The sequence below is a fragment of the Homalodisca vitripennis genome, chromosome 4 (assembly GCF_021130785.1).
Source record: "Homalodisca vitripennis isolate AUS2020 chromosome 4, UT_GWSS_2.1, whole genome shotgun sequence".
NCBI lineage: Eukaryota > Metazoa > Arthropoda > Insecta > Hemiptera > Cicadellidae > Homalodisca > Homalodisca vitripennis.
The window spans coordinates 161,325,028-161,350,717 of record NC_060210.1 but is presented as its reverse complement, the minus strand read 5'-3'; the positions used below and the strand labels follow the sequence as shown (position 1 = coordinate 161,350,717).

At 34.3% G+C, this 25,690-nt stretch overlaps 1 protein-coding gene across 1 annotated transcript in view; it reads right to left on the bottom strand.

The window, feature by feature from the left end:
• LOC124361254 overlaps nt 1-24,980 on the bottom strand; it is a 99,786-nt gene extending 74,806 nt beyond the window's left edge. Inside the window, 1 exon segment of the mRNA XM_046815299.1 lies at nt 24,735-24,980. The gene's annotated coding sequence lies outside the window, so the exon portion shown is untranslated.
• Nucleotides 24,981-25,690: the final 710 nt, after the last annotated feature.

Here is a 25,690-nt window from a genome sequence, read left to right as displayed (position 1 = left end):
AGGGATATTTCGAAGTCAATCTTGTGAGAACGTGCTCGCATGCAATTACGTATCATTTCTCTCGCCTACATGATTGTTACTATTGTCTACGCATATGCTGACGTGTATAAACATACGTGCAATAGTTCCCGCTGACACTAGAGTCCTCAAGCTGTAACACTAAATATCATTTGTTTCACCAGTAGACTCGACAAACTATTACTCCTGGTTGTATAAACATCGAAGGATATTTCGAGGTCAATCTTGAGAAGCCGTGCTCGCATGCAATTACGTATCATTTCTCTCGCCTACATGATTGTTACTATTGTCTACGCATATGCTGACATGTATAAACATACGTGCAATAGTTCCCGCTGACACTAGAGTCCTCAAGCTGTAACACTAAATATCATTTGTTTCACCAGTAGATTTGACAAACTATTACTCCTGGTTGTATAAACATCGAAGGATATTTCGAGGTCAATCTTGAGAAGCCGTGCTCGCATGCAATTACGTATCATTTCTCTCGCCTACATGATTGTTACTATTGTCTACGCATATGCTGACGTGTATAAACATACGTGCAATAGTTCCCGCTGACACTAGAGTCCTCAAGCTGTAACAATAAATATCATTTGTTTCACCAGTAGACTCAACAAATTGGTCGTGTTTGTATAAACATTTGGGTGTATGTTGAGGTCAATCTCATAAGTACGATCTTGCATCTTATTATTATTTCTATCACCAACATAATTTTTTCTGTTTTCCCCTTATATGTTAGTGGGATTGTATTATGCAAAAATATAGTTAACAATTGAGTCTACAAGCTTTAATACTAAATATAATTTGTTTCTCAAATAGACTTGACAAACTATTGATCGCGGTTGTATAAACATCGGGGTGGGATGCGAGGTCAATCTTAAGCGTTCGAGCTCGCATGCATTTTTCCTCACCTACATTTTTTTTTTTTTTTTTTTTGTTATCCCTGTATATGTTACTGAGAATGTATAATGTAGAAATATAGTTGACATTTGATATCTCGAGCTGTAACACTAAATATAAACTGTTTTTCCAATGGACTTGACAAAATATTGCTTGAGGTTGTTCAGAAAAAAACTATGATATTGTAAGGGACTGGGTATTATTTAATATATTATTTTTTCTAATTTTGTAATTGAAAAATGTAAAATTGTATTTATTGTAGATTTAAGAGAAAAGAAACATAACTTTGAACTGTAGCGAAACCATACTAATACAGTGGTATCTAAATGACATTAAAAGCCATTACGTAATGCAGGCACGAGGCATACAAGGAATAGCCCAATTCTCCAATGACATGACATTCGCAGAAACAACGTGTAGGTACACCACATTCCATCTTACACCAGAGGAAACTGTACGATAGATCTGTCCGAGTACTGTCGATGGCTACTTGAAATGCTGCAGGCAGGAGTCTTGCCACACCGGAAGCACTGACTTGGAGACAATCCAAGACCGTCGTGTCCTGTCATCGGTGCGTATTAGCTGACCATTGTAGCGTGTTATCACACAATTTGTTTCACTTTCTACCTACATCGACTTGGGCGGGATTTCGAGATTCATTCATAAAGGAGGAGTAAAACATTTCATAAAAGTCTGAGAATACCACCCAGTCCACCGGGAGCTTCGGAAGTACTCTTCGGCATCATTTGTTTCCAGCCACTTAAGACCAGCTTAGTTTATGCTCACTCCTAAGCAACTTTTTTTCTATAATATTCATAGTTGCTACTAAAACTAAATACTGAAACGATAATAAAGAAGTATTCTCTACACCAGACTTCGTTATGTTGTAACTATATAAGTGTAATCCTGGGGGAACACGAAACAATACGTAATGTTCCTTCTCTTATGGATGAGTAACTCATGGCTATTGCGTCTTCCTTGCACTAACAACTCATTTGCATTAGGAGACTAATTAATTCACCAGTACTGTAGACAATTAAGTAAGAATCGAACAGTTAACTTCATGGCTGTCCAGCTATGAAACTAATGATTTATTTATAACAATTGTTTTCATTTCATCATCCACTCAGCAATGCCTTTAAGAGGCTTCTTACGCGAGTTCTCCTTTAATACCAGGCGATTCCGTTAAAAGTGCGCATTTTCTTAGCGTTGATAGAGAATGTAAATACAAACACCTGTTGTCCAATACACGTAGAGTCGCAAACGTGCTGTTTCCGATAAAAGTAAGACTTTGTGACACGCCCCCTTGAAGGCAACACGTTGTGTTCCCTTTGAGATTCGGCCAGAAAAATGCCAAACTACTGAAACTAAATGTGTTTTTCTTCTTAATTACAAATAAAAGAACCACTTCAAGCAAACGAGAATGTAAAATAAATACGATTAAGCAGCAGAAGTGGGAGTAATCCCCAACTCATTCAAAATGTAGGACAGTCGTTATGAGAGCTCAGCTTTACATCGACACAAACGGAAGAAATTTTGAACACTTGCTGTAATAATAATGTTTGTTTACATTATTGTCCACATTATGTGGTTCTTGTATGTGTTATTACGAAGTAAATAAAGTTTTGTTTCATCAGCTTTGCGTTTTTGGCAGAATCTCAAAGGGAACACAACGTGTTGCCTACAAGGAGGCGTTTCACAAAGTCTTGATTTTCTCGGAAACAAAATATCTTTTGCGACCCCATGTGTATTGAACAAAAATGTTTGTAATTACACCCTGTATCAACCCTGAAAAAATGAGCACTTTTATCGGAATCACCCTGTATAAATGAGATTAAAATGCTTACATTAAATAAATGTATAAAAAGGCAATCAGACAGTGAGTGGATCAAGCTAACATGTTATGGATCAATTCGATACATACTCAAACATTTAGTTTGCATATTTCTGATTTGTTTCTTTATGGAAAATAGCGCCAATGTATTAACAGAATGAAGAAGCATTATATATTTTTATTTTGATAAGTTTTCTGCTCATCTTTATACGTTAGAGAATTACTCGCGCAACTCATAATGCATGAATTAGAAAGGTTACATATATTTTTTAACGTTTATACATACATCTAATAAATTGAATGTGTAATGTGTGGAGAAAATCCCTTTTGTGAATGATCTGAAAGTTTCCGGAGCCGGTTAGAGTGCGAAAGTAATTCCGGCTTCCTGTTCTTTCAGCTCGGTGTACTGTATCTGATATCTCTTTACTACTTGTAAAATGAGTTATGGACGGTTACACGCATCAGCAGAACAGAGGTCTCAGAGTTCCGCGGTACGGGAGACCGGTTCGCGAATCTTTCCCTTGAGGACTGTGACCTTGTACTGGAGTCGTGGACACCGTTAACAGGTTGAAATACTCGTATTTGCCGAGTACTTTCGCAATATTTTACGAAACTTGAATATGTCATGTGAGTTGTGTCCAATGTGTTCAGTTACTCATCGCCAACTTGCGCAAAGACCTCATTTCATGTGTTGTGTTCCTGAATCTGTTATACTTCTACTGGACGGGTATCGATGACCTGTGGAAGGATCGATGTGGTCTAGGGATAACTGAGAGTCACATTAACATAAGAAGTGACGCATTTACATTTATTAGGATTAAAACCTTCTTCACCGTATAAACCTTTAGAAAATATTGTTCAAACGTTAAATGTACCTAATGCCGTCAGGTGTCTACCAACAGTTGTCGATCATATCTACGAGTATTTCAGATTCCTCCATGGCGTGGCGTCAGTGTTACAATGCTGGAAAATGTGCTGGTGTTGATCTTCACAATAATCTACATGACCAAATAATGTCACTAGAGAACTAGAACTCCACACTCCAACCATAAAGTCCCAATGAAATGTACTTTACTTTAATCGCATCTTCCGTAACTTAATGCAGGATTTAGATATTTCAATATTACATATCGACCAGTTGACATGGTATGTGACACAAAATCAAACCAATTCAATTTCATTCGTTCATGCTCTAGACATTTAATGAACACGCCAGTGTACATGATTCGGTATGCTAAATAATGAAACATAATTTTGTGGCAGTCTACTTTTGAACAAGAGTAAAACATTCACGGAAGAAATGCATGAGTCGTTCACTAACGATCGTCAAGGCTCAATATTTCACTAATTTCATTACTGCCAAAGATTACAGTACAATAACACTATAAACGCTTTAGCAATGGTTATAAATTTAAAAAATAATTACATGCCTATTTTCTGTATATTGAGTATTTTATGCGAACAACAATACTTATACAATAATTTATAGTGTACTATGATGAATTTTTAATTTGGTCTACGCTTAATAAATCTGCAAAATATGTAAACGCCTTTGTTTTCATAACCATTATGTAAAGAAAACATTTTTTTAGTAATATTATTTTCTCTTCATTAGGTTTGCTATGAATCCGGTGTGTTATTTAATAATCCATTTAAAATATGGTTAGCTAATTATAATTTACAGTTTTTCTTTCAATTTACATTTAATTTCTGATGTACAACATTGATAGTTCAAGAGGCGGCGTGGACTGAAAGGACTCACGCATAGCGTCGGAATATTGCTAATCCCATCTGTAGGCGAACTACATGGTCTATCACAAATAGTAAGAATAAAACATTTTTTTAACTTTCTAATATTTTTTAAATATTTTTTTTTAGTTTTGAAATGTTTTATGTATTACTAATTTGTATAGTCAAGTGCTACAAAGCCATATTAATGTTTTCATAAAACACGCTTAGAATACACTCTTTATAACATTAAAACATTTACTACATTTTTTTGTTTTTCTACACTACATATGTGTAAACTAGAATATCACACTTTTATGCATTAATATAATTGCTATCAAACATAATTAAACTCTAAATGAAGTTGTTTATGCGAGCGTAGGCGACGTTTCCCTTAGAAGAATCCAAGTAAAATATTGGTCATATCATAATACTCCCGGAATTGATTTATGTATATATTTATTGAATTAAGGTAAAAACGTACAAATCCATTTCCCCTCGAAATACACCCCTCCTACAACGCTGTTCAAAACACTTTTGGAAATCATTATTTAAAAGTTTAAAAACTGTTTTCGTTCCCATTTCCTTAACTGCCTCATCATCTGCAAATCGTTTTCTCTTACGATGTTTTTAACCGCGGGAACAGGAAGAAACCGCCTAGAGCCAGGTCAGGCGAGTAGGGTGGGTGTTCTAGCTTGGTAACACTGCTCTTGGCTAAATAATTACGCACTAAGAAAGACCTATGCACTGGGGTATTTATTAACCAACTGCTTCCCGCCCATTTTTTAGAGCTTTCTCCAAGGCGCATCTCTTAAGTGCCAAACAAATTCCACATTAAGTTATTTGGTGATCGTCCCTCTGGAATGAACTCGTAGTGAATTATACCTTTATAGTCAAAAACAATTTCCACAATAACCGCTCCTTTGTCTATGTCCAAACGAAATTTCCCTGACCTTTGAAATATTTTCGTTTTCCAATCGGAGGACTGATGTTTTGTTTGAAGATCGTAGAGAAAACACCATGTTTCGTTACCAGAACAATTCTTTTCAAAAAAATCCGGATCAGCATCACTCATATCAACTCACCAGCCATTAACGTTCTATTTTCTTTGTGATCGTCTGTTAGAATTGTTTTAACCATCGCAAACAAATCCACTGCAAGTTGAAATCCTGGGCTGCACTACCATGTGATAAATTTACCTCAAATGCAATTTTGTCAATCGTTAGTCGCCTGCTTGGTCTACAACTTGCCGTGTTCGCTCATTATTTTCATTAATGGTTGCAGCTGAAGGTCGTCCACTATGAGGGCCATGTTTAGTTCTTACACGACCTTCAAGAAAACGTTTGTGTCATTCATAAACTTGACTCTCCTTCGCCTCGTTCCGTAAGCATGGATTAATAAAACTCAAGAGTCCCAATAGATGACTTCTGAAGCAAAGAAGAGAATTTAATGTTTGCTGGCTGTTCGCCAATTTGCATTCTTTTAAATCGAGAAAGTTAACTTGCAGAAACACGAAAAGATGTTGCCTTCATACAAAATTACAAGTTAATAATCTCAATTGGATTTCGAGATATGTGTGACATATACATAAGTGAATTCCCCCCAGCTTGCCGAACGATAAGCGAAGACTACGGGCTTATAAATATTTTATTCAAATGTTAAGTATATACTCCTCTTACTAACATACAAACTCATTGTTTCGTTAAGAATGTCCTAAAAATTGGTACATTAAATACCAAATAAATGATCTAACTACAAGATCTGTCTAGCTATAACACATATGTTGTTAACCTCTTCACAGACACACTGTTTCTTCAGCATTTTTCTATCGTGCTTACCTACCAATGAAACCAATACAAACTTTTACAAATTGATATTCATCCTTCGATAAAATTTATTTTAAAAACCACAAAAAGAAACTACACATCATAAAAACAGGGTATTCTGGATTTATTAATAATAATAATGTGTTGTAAACATTAGACATATTGTCATCCATTTCGCGTAGTTTTTGCATTATTTGTTTAAAACCGATTACAAAATTTGTAAGGACAGGCAAAAAATCGAGTTCATAAAAACGTTTTGAAAAAAAAAAACACAAGATAAAATGGCAAATGAGGAAAACTGTTACAAAATTATTTTATAAGTGTTACAAAAATACTAATTATAAAATGGATTTTACTAATTACCTACTGCGTATGCTATAGAAACAATATTTTAATTAGCTGAAATCTCAGAAAAATATGAAACTGTCTTTGGCAATAATAAAAAATGATTTCTTATTATTATTTTATATTACTAACATTCCTTCCATAAAACCTTTATATTTCGTACTGCCATGCATTTTTCATTTTTCTCATACAATATTAGACAGACAATACGCGTAATTAGTCTTGCAATATGATTATATCGTGTGGAAAACTTATCAAGCGACAAGTGATTAAATTGACTACTTCAATATTTGTGGATGTGTTTCTCGCAGTGGGATGTTATAATATATCTAAAGTACTTTTTGGTTAGTCTAAACCGTATAAATATTAATTCATTAATATTCTATAAATCTGACCAGAACCGTTTATGTTAGTTTTGAATTATTTCGGTAATTAGGCGTGTAACCGGTATTTACATTATATCGCATGTAATGAGTGCTCAATGTCCATATGGATTAAAAAAAAACATACATGTATGCGAGTATATGACATTACTCATAAATTCTGGCAAATTGTATCTGCCAAAATTGTACTGCTTTAGAGTGTAAGAAGAGTCAGGAGGATGGGGATGTGAGGTTTTCCACACGAAGTTGAGGCACCGTATAAGAATGGCCGAACAGAAGACAATGGGCGAGTTTCCCGTAATTGAAACAATGATATATTGCAGAGACGGGGCCTCACCAGAAGGATGAGGAGAGGATGGCTGTCAATGACCTTGAGTAGAGGTCACCGAGCGGCCGCGCGCCGACTGCACCTGATCTGACGTCATTATCCTGGATGCCTTCCTCCCATACACGTTGACCTGGTCCTGCCACTTTGCCACTTGTGTCGTTTGCCGGCTACCCCCGCTACCACATCATTATCTCACTGGTCGGGCAACAAACGAAAGACTACTTTGTCAATTTTATTAATTTATGAAACGAGTTATCTGGATTTTATAACACGTCCTGTTGCTCTTGCAGTGCATTTGGTCCAGAGTCAAGCCGACTTACAGAGGCTCCAGCAACACTCGACAAAAGTAGGGATTCTATTTATCCTTGTGAAGAAATCGTGTATTTTCATAGATGATGTTTACCAAGCCTACCGTATACCACTATACAGTTATGTAGTTTTTTCAAATTAATAAATGAAACGTGTTTTTATGAGATGTAAATTTAAATTTCATCACTTATCTACTTCCTAAACAAAGAATCTTAAAGAGTTTTGCTCTCTGAAGTTTCTGAATTTTATGGCTTATGAAATTTTACAGCACTGAATCCGTTACAGCATGGGTGGCAATAACATATTGGGATCTATTTATAAACATAAGGAACGTACCATTCTAAGACAAGTGAAATATGTCAAGTATTTGATTACATATCTAATTTAAGATGTCATAGCTTCTTCCTAGCAGCAGCAGCAGCAGCTAGGATAGGTATGTCTACACATTACACTCGCACTAGAACAAGCAAGTGTGTAACTATAGTAATTATGCACGCATTCATGCTCTGGTAAAGTCAGGCAACTCGCCGCTTTGGCTTGCGCTGTTTTATATAAGCTACATTAAAGTGAAATCTTCGTGACAAAAAGATTCTACTAACACTACTAACAATGATCGGTAATTTTGTTTTTAATATGTATACGTTGTTTAATTTTTTCAATTTTAATTTAATTTATAAAAAATACCCGAGAATATGTAACTTAAAAGTATAACCAAGCAAGTGTCTACAAATTTGTAATCCATTAACCTAAACCCATTATTAATACAAAATGTATAGGGTAAATAAAACGTGATGTAAAATATATTAATGTTGATTGTGAAACGCTAATTGACGTTTAGTGCCAATATAACGTAATATTAGTTTTCAGGATTAGGACTGTCTGATACGTGTCCACATGTCGTACATACCGTACATTATTCTCCATAGTTGCAACAATAATGTTGGCAAATAAGAAACCAGAGACACAGACAGGTAACAGTAACAGTGTATAAAAAGTGGATGCCCCCGTTACTGCTGCAGCACACGGGACCAGGAAGGGAGAGTGACCGGTGTCGGGGACTGCGCGGCGCGGCTGGGCGCGGGGCAGGCCGGCACACGGCCTCAATCACAGGATGACCCACTGGACACGTCACCGGTATACGAGATCACGTGACCGATTTAGTGATCACTCATAGTTTGGAATGTTACCTCAGGCTTATAATAAATATGAGTATGGGCGGACACAGAATAAACTCCGGTGGCCTTTGTATCAAAGTGGAAACCTGAAGGGTGTCCTGACCTCCAGATCTTCCCATCGTTTAGTGGACTCGTTATTAACTAAAGCTTTCTCGGACAGACGAGAAGAGAAAAGTGTCTAAGACAAGTAAAACTAAGTAAATCCGACAGATATTAAAGTACCATACAACCTTCTCCACGAATTTAGGACGTTTAAATGAGAGAATTGGTATGGAAATAAAGGAGCAGAGTAGGAAAGCACATGCCAAGTGTTCACTGAATGTAAGGCCTGGAAGGATTCATCGTCCCAATTTCACTTCATATAAAATATAATGTACAGTAAACCTCTCACAATCCCTTCTTAACATAAATGTTGTTTCCTGTTTAATTTCTTTATTTTTTAGAGGATCGGTTGCAATAGAATGTTTAATTTAAAACTTTGCAAGAGTATAAATTAATCTTACTTTTAGTGAAAATGTTATTTTAATTGCGGTTCAGCTTTGTGATTGCCCTCTGTATATATTTAGGACAACGTTAATCACCGACAGTCGAAATGCCTAAGTATCGCAGTTTACAACACAAATGCTAAGACGATGATCTCTGCTTCATATAAGGATCTCTGAATTATATACGTATCTCTAAGACTTTTATTGATTTACAACCCAAAAATGTCTTGTAGCTGTTAATTATTGTACGCAATTTGCGATACTTGTTCATATTAATGAAATACTCTCCTATAACTAACAGCACGTTGGTTTAACAACACACAGAGTTTGCAGCAAAGCGCAAGGTAAGAATGTTGATAACTCACCGCGCCCTCTAGTTGTTCAATAACTTTAGCTTAAAACAATTGTTGCTTTATTTTGTATTCTGCAGGTACTAAGTAACAGTGAAAGTATAAATTCTTGATGAGTAACAACTGACCACTTGTCTGGTATCACCGCTCCATTTCCTAAACTGATAACGGACCAGGAGGAGAAAGTCCATCCGGAGTGAGACCGGGGTCTGCCAGGGCCGGATGGTCGGTGTTGCGCGCGGCGTGGACTGCCGGTCCGGTGTAGGTAGGATTACAATGTAGCGTATGGTAATTTGATACCTTAATTGGCGAGCTTCTATTTCTGCTAATATGTTAATATTATGATTTGCACAAGTCAATGCGTTTAGTTAGTGACTTCCCACCAAAATAATAGTTTTAAAGGTATATACAACTATGAAACGGACTAAATTATATAATAAATTTTAAATTGTTTTTTAAAATTAACTCATGGTGATCCTCAGATTCAAGAGAACAATTGAATCAAGCGTTCTAAGTTCAAAGTTCATGGAAAAAGTACGAATCGCAACTTTTATCATATCTTACGTCAAGCTTTCGTAAGATAGCTTCTATTTTTTCTGGAAAAAGATGCTAGAATATAGAATAAGAGTGTTACAATAAAAATCGAAATAATAAACTTTGAGCGAACCTTCTAGTAGTGGTAAACGAATAAAAGTTGATGTCGCAAGTAAAATGTGTTTTCAGTTAACAAGACAAATTTGTTTTTGCCTTTTCGTCCTTACTGTTATTTAAGAACGTCAAATAGTAAGGATTTTATAAAATTCTACTTGTGATAGAAATTATAATGGTTTAAACTTATTTCTATAATTGCACTAAAATACAGGTATTAGTATAATAACTCATTTGCAGGTCAAAATAACATGAATATTCCAGAGGAGGTACTCATTCACATGATGAGAATAAGAAGTTAAAAAACATAATTATTTGTTGAATAAAACATTACACGGACACAACTTTTCAACAGATATCAACTCAAAATTATTCATATAACGATAAAAGTCAGATGAAACATGTGCATGAACTATTAACTTATTGGGAGCCGTCCACGTGATCTATCAAGAAGTTTTCATTAAAGGGTTATAATCTTGTTGCGGTTTTGTAACAAAAGTCGCCGTGGTCTCGTTGACTTTAGTTAACTACACGTCTTTATTCTACACCATATCTTGTCACCGCATACTGCCGTCACCTCAGCGATAAGGTTCACTGATTGCATATGCATGCACCATCAGAACTATAAAGATAACATGGCGTAGGTCGTATTTAAACACTAATTTATGCAAAAAAGTCAACAGAAAATAATATGAATTAGACGAGTTTTACTTCTTTTGTACAGATTACAAAACATGGATTGTAACATGAAAATAAGAAAATGATTTATTCGTTATTTATTAGATTGACATTATCGTACTTGGACGTTCAGAACATGAACGTAGGCCAAGGTTCTGACAAGAACACACACGAGGGAAATTTCCTTTCATTAAAAATTCACATATCGTACGAAGATAAGTATAAGTGCAGAATGTATTTCAGGGTATGATTTCCAAATATATTTAAAATAAGGATAAACCGTATTAAAATAACACGAAATCATACCGGGAAACGTACTGATATATTTGTACAGACGTGTTATAAAGGAAATACATAGTAATAAAATGGAAAAAACCAGTTTGTTCGTAGCTCGCATTCCTATTGCGTGATAAAATACTATAAATTAACTTAGTTTAACTGTTTATCCAATTACGGGGAAAGACTAGGGAGTCGTCTCTTTAAAACGCCAATTTTCTCTTGATGACTGGTGGTGGTAGCAATAAAGCGATAAACAAGTCGACAAGGCCACAGCCTAGGCACCTGTAGATGTAGGTTGCGCCTGTGTGGATGTGTCGGCCGGTCGAGGAATGCGCACCGTTACTCGCGCCGCGGTCAGGTTGGCCAAGTGCTCGCCGCTCGTTTAGTCCGCGGCTACGTTGCGGTTCCTAAAACTTCGGCCACTGCCCCAAATATCGATCTCTTCACTTCGATTCCAATAATTGGCAAAGCGACGTTACTTACATGGGGAGGTAGATTTTGGCAAAGCTGAAATGAAGTGAAGAGACGCGATCAAACTTATAAGGTGTAAGCGCCAAGATTTTAAGGATACAAGTCACGTTTAGATCGTGCATTCCACTTCAGACAGGATAATTGAAAACATCAGCTCGAAATAAGTGCACCGCTTTCGTAAAGTTAGAGTCCTGATGTCTTGCCGACTGCCAATGAAAAACTGGTTTCGCAATGCCAATAATTCGCTGGCAATGTTTTGCCGTCTCGCTCGCAGCTCGGTTCTCGAAACATCCCCCGGCTCGAATCGTATTCCAACCTCAGACTACACGCCAAGCCTCCGAGCCTCGGCAAAAGTACGGTTTACCGGTAAGAGAATCGGTTGCTGAGGGAGTTTCAAACAGGGGTTTACACCCTAAACGTAAACAGTCCACGTATAGACAGACTTGCGATATTATTTCTTGTCGAACAGTATTTAACACAACCTGCTCACATTGCCGTCGCTCTATGTTTATGGAGAAGAGCTGTATGGGTACGCGATCTGTGCATTCGTACCTTATGCTCGGTTCAACTGTGGGGTGCGGTGGACGGACACAATGTGCACGAACATGACATACGAGCGAGGGTAGAGAAGTCACTAGAAATCTAAACGTCTTCCTCAGAATGTGGAGGCAGAATTCCTTTAGAATATTAGTTTAATAACATGCGTACGTATGGGTCTTAAAACGTTAAACATGTTTGACACTACACATGACGAGTATGGCTAAATATGCAACTTTTAATTATACTCTAATCTAAAACAGTCGCACTTTAGAAAATGGTTAATTTTGTAATGCAACAAACTTTAATATATTATATAGACATTCTTAGTACCTAATAAAAAAGCTATGCTGTGTTACAAGACATGTATTTATTATCAATGTAATGTAATGGGAACATTATGAATCGTTATAATAGATATCAAAAGAACCATTACAATTTCCAATGCACATTTCAATTACTGACATTAACCTGCCTCTGCATCATTGTCCAAGGATATAATATCAGAAACAAGGACAACTTCAGAGTGCACTAGATCGAAAAGTATGCTTGAGAAACTTCCTTCTCAAGTTTGTGCAGCTGATCAATGATCTCGACTGAACTGCCTCTTGGTGTGAAAGCTCGTTGGCGGCGCTACAACTAAGAATTTAGAACTATTATACATATAACGTATCGGTTCATTTATAGTTTTATGTTGCATAATATATTAACTACCTATAGCACAATTAAAATAGTTTATTTTAATTAATTATTGAAAACATACATAGCGTACATATGGTTTCAATATTGACATAAGTTTGATGTGTCCATAGGAGGCAGACCTAATCTTTATACGAGACAATGCGTATTTAAGAGTATACATTTTATTAACAATTAGCGTATTTAAATTTAAACGATGGGGCAAAAGTTATTTAAATCATGGATAAATATACGGAAAGACGACGTTGTTTTTGAATGCAGGACATGTGTCCGAGTATGACATACCGCATTTAAAAATAGGGTCAGGGGAAATGTCCGTTGCCTAATGCCTACGGCAATCGCCCTCACCAATCATTCATGCCTCATGGGCCCCGGGTTGGAGGCATGAATGTGACAGATAACAGTGAGACTGTGTAACTATAAAAACGACCATCCATTCTTGATTTTGTTTTATATCCATCTTACATAAGTCACATTGTCTTGGGTTTAGTTCCTAGTTGTTGTACTCAGTTTATTCGTCTTGCATTTTTAAATGTTATATCACGTTTTACTCGTTAATTACTGCACTTAACCGCGTGACTATAAAGCGTAATTAATCTTCCTCCCGCACAACGCCGAGCGTGTGTTTTGTGCTGTAACCAAGACGTCTGATTGTGCTCTCCAATTAACCAGCACTACTTGATTTTCCCAAGGTCGTTAAAGAACAGAGGTTTAATTTCACTTCCGGCATTCATTAGCTTGAATACACTTCCGTACTACACGAATGATGCGATGGCTGCTTTCAAATGATGAGATGCGCTTGGAGTTCATACCAGGGAGGATGTACGTGGGTACATTCTCCCATACTGCAATATATATATATATATATATATATATATATATATATATATATATATATATATTGAGTTGTCAATTTGTGCATGTTATCTTACTAAGCTGAGGAATTTAATCAATACTTATTAGTACAAAAATATAACTTATTAAATAATATGAGCCACACGAGTCATTATTTTTACTTCTAGTTCATTTCCATTAACCTGAACCAAAAATATTGATTAGGACATCTTGTTGGCAAATATGGACTGTATTGTGCGTGGCCTTTTGTGTCGGTATGATTTATCATCCACCATATGCAAGTTACGCTTGGTAGGAGACCGATTCAGCTGTTGTCATCTCCGCTGCTTTCGCTCACTGCAATACTTCACTATAATATGTTGTATTCGACTAGGATACAAGACTACTCTTATTTTGCATAAGTTTAAACGATTTCTCTGTTTGAGAATTATTTAATCAATCCTTTGCAAATTCAAAAGGTTGAATAAAGAAAATAGCCTTAGCTCATTATAGTCATGCTGTTTTATCAGATAACAAATTAGGGTATATATAATAATAATATATGAAAAATATAATTTATTAACTAGAATATAACATTTGTTTATACTTTATGTGCTTAGATGTTTGTGAATTAGAAATGTTTTATTAGCTTTGATCTTAGTTTGGTTTAGTCTGTCTGTTGAAGCTAATGAAGATCTTATTTACCGGACGAAGTTAAGAGTTAAAACCGCCTGCAACCTGGACACTACGAAATGTCTTTAACAAGATAACCCCACAGATCTCTTGTAATAACCGCTGCATTGTACAAACAAGAAATGATTACTGACATCAATAATATCTACACTTCCAAGAAATTATTATTCATATAAACTTAAAATGAGTTTCCGGACACTTGTCAGATAACTCCAGGGAAAGTTCTGTCATGAGATTAAAGTAAATTAATTCCAACATTCTTTCGATTTTAATGCAATTTATTTTCCGTCAACTTCACGGATACTATCCTAGTAACAGTTATCAACTTTGCATGACGAACTTCAGCGAGAAGTTGTGTGAGAAGATAAAGACTTCTTTTATATCTTCACTGACCAGTATAAATAGAGACAAAGGTTCCACTGATTCATTAATTCTCCTACTTCCTGTATCCATCAAAATACGTAACATTTGGCACACACATTATGATCCTAGTTTTAATGTTGATTTTAATGTCACAGTCTTATCGTGATTAAAACTTATTTTTATCATTTTAATTGATAATAATAAAGTTATTGTAATACTGGTTTAGTATCTCTTCCTATTTTATGTATTAACTTACATGATATTAAAATAAAAAAAGTTTAATAAAAATCTTGTAAGCAACTTTAGCGAAGCACCTATTAATAAAATATTAGCATAGTTATCAGTCTTACAGTGTTTACAAACTTTCCAGTAACATTTTGGGGATTTATTATGTTTACCATCTGCCTGTCTATATTTTTACATTTTATTTTTTAATTAACTACTCATAAATATAAAACACTTAAATTTTGCACAGTAATTGTTCTTGCAGTCTTAAGTGAAGAAAAAAATCATATTAACATATCACGTTTTAAGATGGTGGACCGTTGAAATTTTTAAAGCTTTAAACAACCAATAAGAGTATGAAAATATGGGAAGAATAATAAAAGCTGCAAAATTTAATTACAAACACCTACAACCAAAAACATAAAAATTGGTCAAGGAATAATATAGGTATAAGCTTTAAACTGATACAATGCACAGCAAACTTTTCACAGTTTACATGTTTATGGCGTCATAAACCATGCATTTCAATGGTCCTTAAATATTATCGGAGAGTTCGTAAACAGCCTGTATATTATAGAATTTGAAACTGGTGCCATATGGTTGGTGCCTGAAATTATGTACAGTACTATTGCTTCAGATGAGCTATGGAGAGTACCACAAAGCAAGGGTGCATGACAATAAAATTCTGGCACTGAGACAAACTTTCCACTTCATAGAAATCTGACAACTGCAATTGCTCTTAGACAAAACTTTTGGGATATTTTTTGCATTTTCACAGACCACACCACTGGACAGGAATACATTTATTTTTTCAGAAACATCTTAACAAATTCAAAAACTTTGTAATAACCATTTATTAATATCTCTCAAGTCTTTAAGATGACAATCATTCTAAATTTTGAAAATGGATCGCTATTTTAGTTATTATAAATACTACAGCTCAGAACAAAATGAAAAGTAGATGGAATTCTTAGATCATTTACAACGTTTGTCTGGTCCTTACAAGCCCCTAACAAATCTTTTTGCTGTGTAAAGTTACAAGATCATGGCACCCTTATAAAATCTTGGGACGTATACAATAACAATGCAGAAATACAAGAGAACATGATAACAACAATAATTTGTAATTGTATAGAATTTAAACTTGGTAAGGAGATACAGTCTTAAACATGCCTTATATAAGTTCAATAGCCAGTTTCCCCGAGTGATAATATAATATACAACATTTCAAGTCCATAGCTAATTCATTCTCAAGATAACTCCCTCATGGGCTTTGCTAATCCTCAGCAAAATTTCCTGGAGGGACCTGGGACAGGCACCAGAATGGAACTAGATTTTTTGTTTGTAGAAATAAAGTTTCACGCATAAATAAAAGTGTATAGGTCAAATTGTCGTCAAGATATTCTGTGTGTTGTCACTTACATAGAATAAAAGCTTCATATTTTCAAGGCTACAGCTCAACTTTAAATATCGTGCATATAGACAGACAGACAAACATGGAATTTTGCCAGTGCCTTAAGTGATCGATAGGTTTTGCAAACTTTTTTTAACATTTATCATTATAAAAGGTATGTTTAACAAAGTAGGCTACGGTTCTTGAGATTTGAAATTCGGCTCTTCATGGAATAGAAAGTGTTGATATAGTTATTCAGGTGAAGAAACATGTTATGAGAACTCGCTGAATATGTCACACAAGTTAACATTAAGCCATGGAGTTATATAAGTGCGAAACAAATGAGAACACCTACACAAAGAGTGCATGTGACCTTGCATTAACTTATCACTGAGACCTTACAATAGAGTTGTGATAGTACATAATTTATGTTTCGTCTTGTCTGAGAAAAGGAAATTAAAACTGAGCAATATAAAACACAACTAAAAAATATTAGAGTTTTCTTGATAATATAAAGAAAATAGTCGACAGTTAAACATTTATATTGAGATAAATTTAATACATACCTGTTTAAAAAGAAATTGAACTTTTTGACTGTTGGATTTCATGCAAGTAGTAAATAATATTTGGTTAGCTAACAGTACAATAATTATAGGAAAGAAAAAAGTATATATATATATATATATATATATATAATTTCAATAAACATTGAATCACAAAAAGTACTTGCTCCGCCGGGAGTCGAACCCGGATCTCTCACTTGCCGGGTGAATGTGCTACATTCATTACACCACAGAGAGCTCGCTTTTTCCGATTCAATTATTTTGTATTTGGCCGTATCTGTCACATATGCGTTTAAATAAGCAAACTAACATATGATCAGAAGACCAAATACCTGTCAAACGACTTTTATTGACATTAAATTGTATAAATGCCAATAGCTTTATTTAATTTCAATAAACATTGAATCACAAAAAGTACTTGCTCCGCCGGGAGTCGAACCCGGATCTCTCACTTGCCGGGTGATTGTAATACATTCATTACACCACAGAGCGCTCACTTTTTCCGATTCAATTATTTTGTATTTTGCCGTATCTGTCACATATGCGTTTAAATAAGCAAACTAACATATGATCAGAAGACCAAATACCTGTCAAACGACATTTATTAACATTAAATTGTATAAATGCCAATAGCCTTAATTCATTTCAATAAACATTGAATCACAAAAATACTTGCTCCGCCAGGAGTCGAACCCGGATCTCTCACTTGCCGGGTGAATGTGCTACCATTACACCACAGAGCGCTTTGAGGGGTTTTGTTATTGTACATATATATATATGATATATATATCATATATTTATATATATATATATATACCGGGTGCTTCAAAAAAATGTATACGCACTTTAAACTATCGTAGTTTTCCCGCTCTACAAGGCTAATGTTATATTTCTTCGCCAGGTGGCAGCATAATCGTCCCTTTATGTTATATTGTTAGTTGGAATTTGTAATATCAACATGGCGGACGTACGTTTGAGTTTTGAAGAAAGTAAGCAGGTTATTAAGTGGTACTGGAAGTTTGAGAATGTAAATGAAGTTCAAAGACAGTGGAGAAGGGATTATGATATGGAGCCACCTTCAAGATTAACAATTACACGCATACGAGACAAATTCGAAGTTCATGGAACAGTGTGTGATGTGCATAAAGGTCATTCAGGTCCACCTCGAACAGCTACAAGTGATGAGTCTTCAACGGCAGTCTTGGAACTGTTTCAACGCTCTCCTAACAAATCTTCAAGGCAAGGGGCACATGAAAGTGATGTAAGTGCTAGCAGCGTGCTACGTATTCTGAAGAGAGGCAAGTATCGTGTTTACATTCCAAGGCTGGTGCGACAGCTAAGTGACGACGATCCAGATCGAAGGTTGCAATTTTGTGAATGGGTTCAGAAGATGGTGATACGTAAACCGGAAAGTATAGGTAGCAACATTTGGTTGGATGAAGCCCAATTCAAACTTAATGGAACTGTCAATAGGCACAATTGTGTTTACTGGGCTGAAGACAATCCTCACATTACAATTGAAAAAGCTGTAAATTTGCCTGGTGTAAATGTGTGGTGCGGTTTGTCTTCAAGGGGACTCATTGGACCTTTTCGATTTGAAGGTACTGTAACTGGTATTAATTACCTATCAATGCTTGCTGATTCCATATTTCCTGCCATTTGTGCATTATACAGTAATGATAATTTTTATTTTCAACAAGATGGTGCCCCGCCGCACTATCACAGGGACGTACGAGCTTACCTGGATCAAAATTTGCCGGGCCAGTGGATAGGACGCAGGGGGCCAATAGAGTTTCCAGCACGCTCTCCAGACCTTACACCACTGGATTTCTTCTTATGGGGCACAGTAAAAGATGAGGTGTACAAACGTAAACCACGTAACCTAGACATTCTTTGGAATGAGATTCAAGCTGTGTGTAGAGAAATCTCATTGGACGTTTTGATACGATGTACAGAATCAGTGGTGACTCATACTCGGAATTGTGTTGATGCTGCAGGTCACCAATATGAACAGTATTAACATTTGTTATTTACATTGGACTTTAAGCTTTCTAATTTCCTGAAATTTTACTTTGTAGAACAGTAAATAAATTTTCTATGGAAGTTCAAAGTGTGTATACATTTTTTTGAAGCACCCAGTATATATATATATATATATATATATATATTTATATATATTTATTTATATATATATATATATTTATATATATATATTATATATATATATATCATATATTACTGATTAAAATAAGGAAATAATTAATTAGAAATCACTTCTTGTTACTCATATATTAAGAATACTTAGTTTTTTTAAATCTTTAAATATTAGAATTAAACTATACAGTCTAAAAACAAAAATCAAAACTCTGTTATTACAAGTTTCATAATATCATTGTTCTCTTTGTATTGTTTATCTGTTTATTATTTCTACAGTTTTCACCTAAATACAGTTCTTAAAAAATATTTGCCACCTAAATTTACTGCACTAACTATTATTTAAGATTTTTACATTTCCTTACGCTTTAAAAAATATATAGTAGCTTAAACATAATTAGCATTTATTTTTTTCAGAATTTTAATTTAAACAATTCATTGCAACAAATTGTTGAGAATTTCTGATCCTCACAGCAGCCACAGCAGGCCAAAAGCTTTTTTAGGTTTTGGTAATATAAAACATGTAAATAACCATACAAATAAACTGTTAAAGAATTTTGTTTTTTTATTAATATTTTACTGTGGTATCAAAAAATGATACAACCTACCGAAACCATGACAATTCCATAGTTTGTTCTCCTGTTAGCACTATAAAATGTTATTAATTTCTGTTTCAAGTGGTTAAATGGATTTGTAACATTTTTTATTTGTAATAAATATTATTTTTTTAACATGTACAAACATTTTTACTGAGCCAACTTTTACCTCACCCTTTCTTAATGCTGTCTCTCTTATTTATTTCTTAGCATAAGCCAAAGTTCATAGTATTTTATTTTTGTCCAGGCCCAAGAACAGTAAAATACAGTTATGCTAAGAGCATGGTATTGGAGTGCAAATTTGATGCACAAGGCTTAAAACAAAATGTTACAAGTGTATCAAATATGATACTTGTCGCCTGAATGAAAAGTTCATTGTGTTTATTTATGACAGTGAATGTGTATCTAGACAAAACACCTATTCTTGAGGGCTATGTAATATACTTCAAATTCTATGTAAAAGAACTCTCAACAAATAAATGTTATGGCAGACTGCTTAGATAAAAGGAAAAAACGTAAAACAAATTCGGTAGCCTTTCTGAAATAGCATATTTTTATTTACTTTTTAAAATTTTTATCTAACGTTTCCAAAAACTGTTGACGTCCTACAGTAAGGTTTTTCCTTTTGTTGTCATTTAATTTCTTAATTGCTTTTCCAACATACAAAGGATTACCATCCTTAGAATAAACCCCTTTTTCAAACATTTTAAATTATATTCTATAAGCTGCTGGAATTCTAATGTAGCAAGCTATCTTTCCTTTTGCAGTCATGTAATTGCTTCATTGTTTTTCCCCACAAAACATCTATAGAACATCATCTAATCTACTCCCCAAAATCGAATGTCATCTTAAAGGATGTCAATTTCAAGACGTAGTGGAGATATTATAAAATGCAACATTGTAACTTTTCAAGGTTCCAAAAGCAACTTCAAAACCTTCCTGTTTTCCTTTAAACACTTACTGGGCTACGTACATATGAGGCATCAAGAGGGAACCTCTTAGGAAAGTGATGAGTTTCAAAGCCATAAGTCAAACTCCTCTTTCTTAATAATGCCAATCCAGATACTTTTTGAATACACCTCCATCCTGGATTTATTTGAAAGCCTTCTCTTCCATACCTGTAGATTGTGTTCAAGATAAAAAAGTATTCTTTATTAAATCCATTATTTTAATTAAACAAAGCAAGTAAATCACCTGAATTCCTAACACCTAGTTGTAATTTGTTTCTTTAAGTGCAAAGACCATTACAGTAAGCTTCTTCTTTAATGATAACTACATCATTTTTTTATATTTCCTTGAATAATTGCTATATTGTGATAGAGAGACAACATCAATTTCCAAAATCAGTATGGTTCATGACTTAAAAATAAAATTGCTGTTAATGAAAACTGGGTTTTATTTTAATACAGTAAAAATATTTTAATTTTTCTACTTTAGCAGTATAATCTTTTCTTTTGATCTGTTAGGATCTAAAAACATGAATATGCATATGAATTTTGACTTTCTATTTTACAATATAAGTCATAGTAACAAATTTCAATTTTGTATAATTTATAATTAATGAGAAATATCAATTTTAATAACTAAAACCTGTTGCCTTTGCCAAAATTTTTCACTTTGCACTATATATAGTTTATTTTTCGGGTTATCCCCTATCTACTAATTTCACTGTTTGCAAGTACTAATATTGTAAAAAAAATTGGAAAAAATGGGAATTTTAGCAATTAATCTATGTTATACAATTTGGAATGTGTTGTAATAGAAAATCGCTCTGTCACTATCTACTAATTCCACTAAAATGTTGAATTTTTCAGTGGTTTGAAACTTAAAATTACTAGTTTCCAGACTTTTACCGGAGAACAGGAAGGTAGCTGGTAGGCTGGGATTAGTGTCCCTTTACTGATGCAGCATGTTTGCAACAAGCAGATTGGCTGATTGTCTGTTGTGTATTCAGTTCTAGGTGACGTTTTTGTTGCGGCTGGACGGTGGTTTGTTAATATAGTATTTTGAAGGCAGTCTAGTAGTCAATGAGAAGTGGGTGTCGGTGATGGTGAGGTTAAAGTTTAAGTAACCGCTTCAAGACAGAATACACCCAAACAGAGGGTCATGCACTATGAAAATAAAAACTCGAAATCATCCTTACAACTCTTGAGTTAAGTAATGAACATTAGCAAAAACCACCATTTCTGAACACTTATTAGTTTGTTCAGGATGTAATATAATTGGCCTCCAATTGAAGGTTTTAAGGAAATGTAATATAAAGAAGAAATTAATAAGAATATTAACAACATAAATAATTGAGTAACATATTGCAGAGCGTTTCACCTTCAAAATGCTGTTGTTTCTGTGTCAATTATAACCAAAAATGAGTAATTTTGTTTTAAACACCTCAATTCTGTATCTACCACCATGTTTTTGAACTTCTAGTATGGTTTAAATTAAACCTAATATCCAGGTTTCCTCTAACAACTTCCCTTTGTAATATTTTCGTTTCCTACCTTAGATTCATCTATATCCATCACCCCTTCAAGACGTCTATGCCTTTCTTCCCTGTTAAACTGATCATCTACCTATTATAACACAAACCTGCCTACAAAACAACAGCTAGTCAGTTATTGTATACTTTGATGGGTAGGCTACTGTAAATACAAACTACACTCAATAATTAACAATTCATATTTTGTCCTGTTTCTGAAAAATACATCACATTTACAACGTTGCACAGTCCAAACTTATATATTGTGAAAAAGTACATTTTTACTAAAATTATGTCCATCACTACCTCCACTTTTTAAATCTAAACAAAGCCATATTTTGATCCTCTCATAATTGACTTGTATCTTTCCCGCAAATTTCACATAATGGGTTTACAGGCACCAGTCAAACATCTTTAAGTTAAGAAAAACACATTTTACCATCTTTAAAAGCAATTAAGTTTTCTGAAATTGACTGTCAGTTTGATTTTGATGCAGTCACTTATTACAAAATCAAATTTTACGTTCTTATCTCAAAAAGTGTTTATAGTTGATATAAGTTAATTATTCTAATTAATTAATCAGTATTGGTTGGTTTATCGATGGTTACCATTAATTAAAATCGTTTGTCAATATCATTATAACAAAACAGAGCCCGCTTAGCCTATCCTAATCTATCCCAATTCAGTGTTTACAGGCAAAGTTACATGGAAATGATGAGTTCAGTAACTGTATAAATAAAATTAGGCTAAGAAAGACGAAATATTTTAAGAGAGTAGATTCAGATGGCCAACCTAATACAGAAGCAGTTGAATCACTATACACAACCCAATTATATCTAAGTATTAGTTTTAACCCTTTCAGTGCCAGACATTCTCCCTAGTGCGCGTAGAAGAAGAGCCAGGCTGTAATTGCCAATTTTTCAGCAGTTTGCAAAAACTGTCACAGTTTTGTTATTTATTTATGAAAATTGTTACTTTTTGTTTTGTTTTGCTCTAAACAATGTGCTTTAAATTAATACTGGAAAATAAATTTACTACAACGTGCATTAAAAATATAAAACTAAAAAAACTTTTACTTACATAAAATTTTATGATGAATTTTTCAGTTTGGTGTAAATATAAGGCCAGTAAAAAAATGCTTGTTCACTAAATTGAGTATGTATTTGAACCTCCACATACTTTTGAACACATACACAAAAAAGTTTTACATCTATCTTCAAAAATAAAGGTTTTATCATTGTTTTTAAAAAATAACGCGTATTTGGATTTTTCGCACATCTTGCGGTACTTTGGGATTATACCCACACCAGTATGAAGAACACAAAAATAAAAATTTTAAGAAATAAACAGTATAGAACGAAAAAACAACTCTTTAATTACAAACTTACAACGATTATCAATTGTTAATGGGGTTAGATTCCGTTATATGCCCCCAACGCTTAAACGTTTTTCAATGAACTTATAAAACGATGTAATTAAGTAACAGAACTAATATTCCATTTATCAACAAGCATTTCCAGGTATTGTGATCGGTATTATTGTCGCTGTTATCTTATCTTTCTCGAGAATCCCGATTACGGCAGGTCGCTTATCTTTCTCGAGAATCCCGATTACGGCACGTTGTCTCGTTATCTACTAGACCGCTCGACTTTGACCCTGTCTGAGGATGGGGAGGGGTTTGCGATAAGACAATTCCTGTTTTATATTGACGAAATATTGTTCTAAGCTAATCTAGTAATCAGTAGAATCAAAATGTCAAATAACGATTCATGTTTGGGTGTGTTCATGTTTGGGTGTGGTCGGTATAATCCCAAAGTACCCATCTTGCTAAACACTCTCCGTTTCAGTATCACTCACAACAACATTACTATCGTCTTCTAACACTCTCCGTACAGTGTTTTCACTAAGAGGTGATGCAATACGCTTCATTTTGTAAAAATTTTTACAACAATAAACGAAACAACAAGTTAGCTCGTCGCAATCGGCGAAACTGCGTAGTTGGTTAGTAAACAACAGACGACAGCTGACTCAGACTTGATTTTGTTTTATTTATAACACTAATGTAATGGAAATACATTCAACTGAATGTTTTCTATTAGTTTATATCTTTATAAATACAATTATAACAACATTTGGATTGTTTAGATATTTTTTTGTATTTTTTACGAATATTTTAAAACACGTCCGTGTAGTCGGACGCTGGCTCTTCTTGCACATTTTATGTACGTCCGTGTAGTCGGACGTTGGCATTGAAAGGGTTAATACTCTGAGGTTTGAACATAAATGACAGTTATAATCAGCTCTATTATAGTTCACAATGACTGCTGACAAAATAAGCTCAATAATACATGTAGGCTGATGTAAGAATATTATTATAAGACATACAAGCTAAGTAATATTTAGGTTAATTAAAATAGGAAGGTTATACTTAAATTTCTCACCAAATTTCCAGTTCTGTCTATATCATCCAGATTTAACTCCTTTACAATGCAAGTTTTTAAATTACCACTTAAAAACGCACTGAAGAATTATATATCTTAGGCAATTGTTTCTATGTTCATATAATCAACACACTTTTAATAAAACAAAACTTTCAAAACTGACAGTTTCAGGACCTCGGCCACAACTTTTAACCCAAAACCGTTAGCAGCACTTCAACACACACCTGTTACCTGCACGAACTACTTTTTAACTTCTGCTAATAATTAGCCCGCTTCTACTTCGGTGATTACATTTCAGGGTAGCCAACATAAACAGATCCTAGTGTGGTTTATGTTAGAAAGTATATGTAAGTAAGTACGATTATTCGAGTACAAATAATAAAAAGAGTTATAATAATACAAAGTTCTGTTTAGTTGAGTAGCCATCAATTTACTAAGTTAGAATTAATTCGTTATTTGTTTCAAAAAAATACATATCAAGAAACGGTTGAGACGGCCCCTGCATTACCATATACAGGACAAACGCCTTTTATTGAAGCACAGACGGTTTAACTTGACTACTTAACACCGAAAACAAACGAGTAGTTAATACCCTATAACTTAGTTCTGAATGCAATGTGAATTTATCACTGTACTATACAGAACGTCAGCAACATCAGATATGAAAATAATTCGAGCCAATCTTAAGCCCCGAAGAAGGTGATCCAACAAACTCCTTATTAGGTAACTGCTGACTGATCGAAAAATAATTATTTAAATACGTTGAGTATATAGTAAAATGGCCATAAGACTCCCTAAAACCCACAATTACATAGTAGTTGATTTGATAGATCAATTGTGATGAAGTAACATTTATTAAAAGGACCAGCAATTTACAAGTATCAATCCATTTAAAACTATTATGATGAGCAACTGTTATTATAAAGATAGGGCACTATGTACTACAGACTGCGATC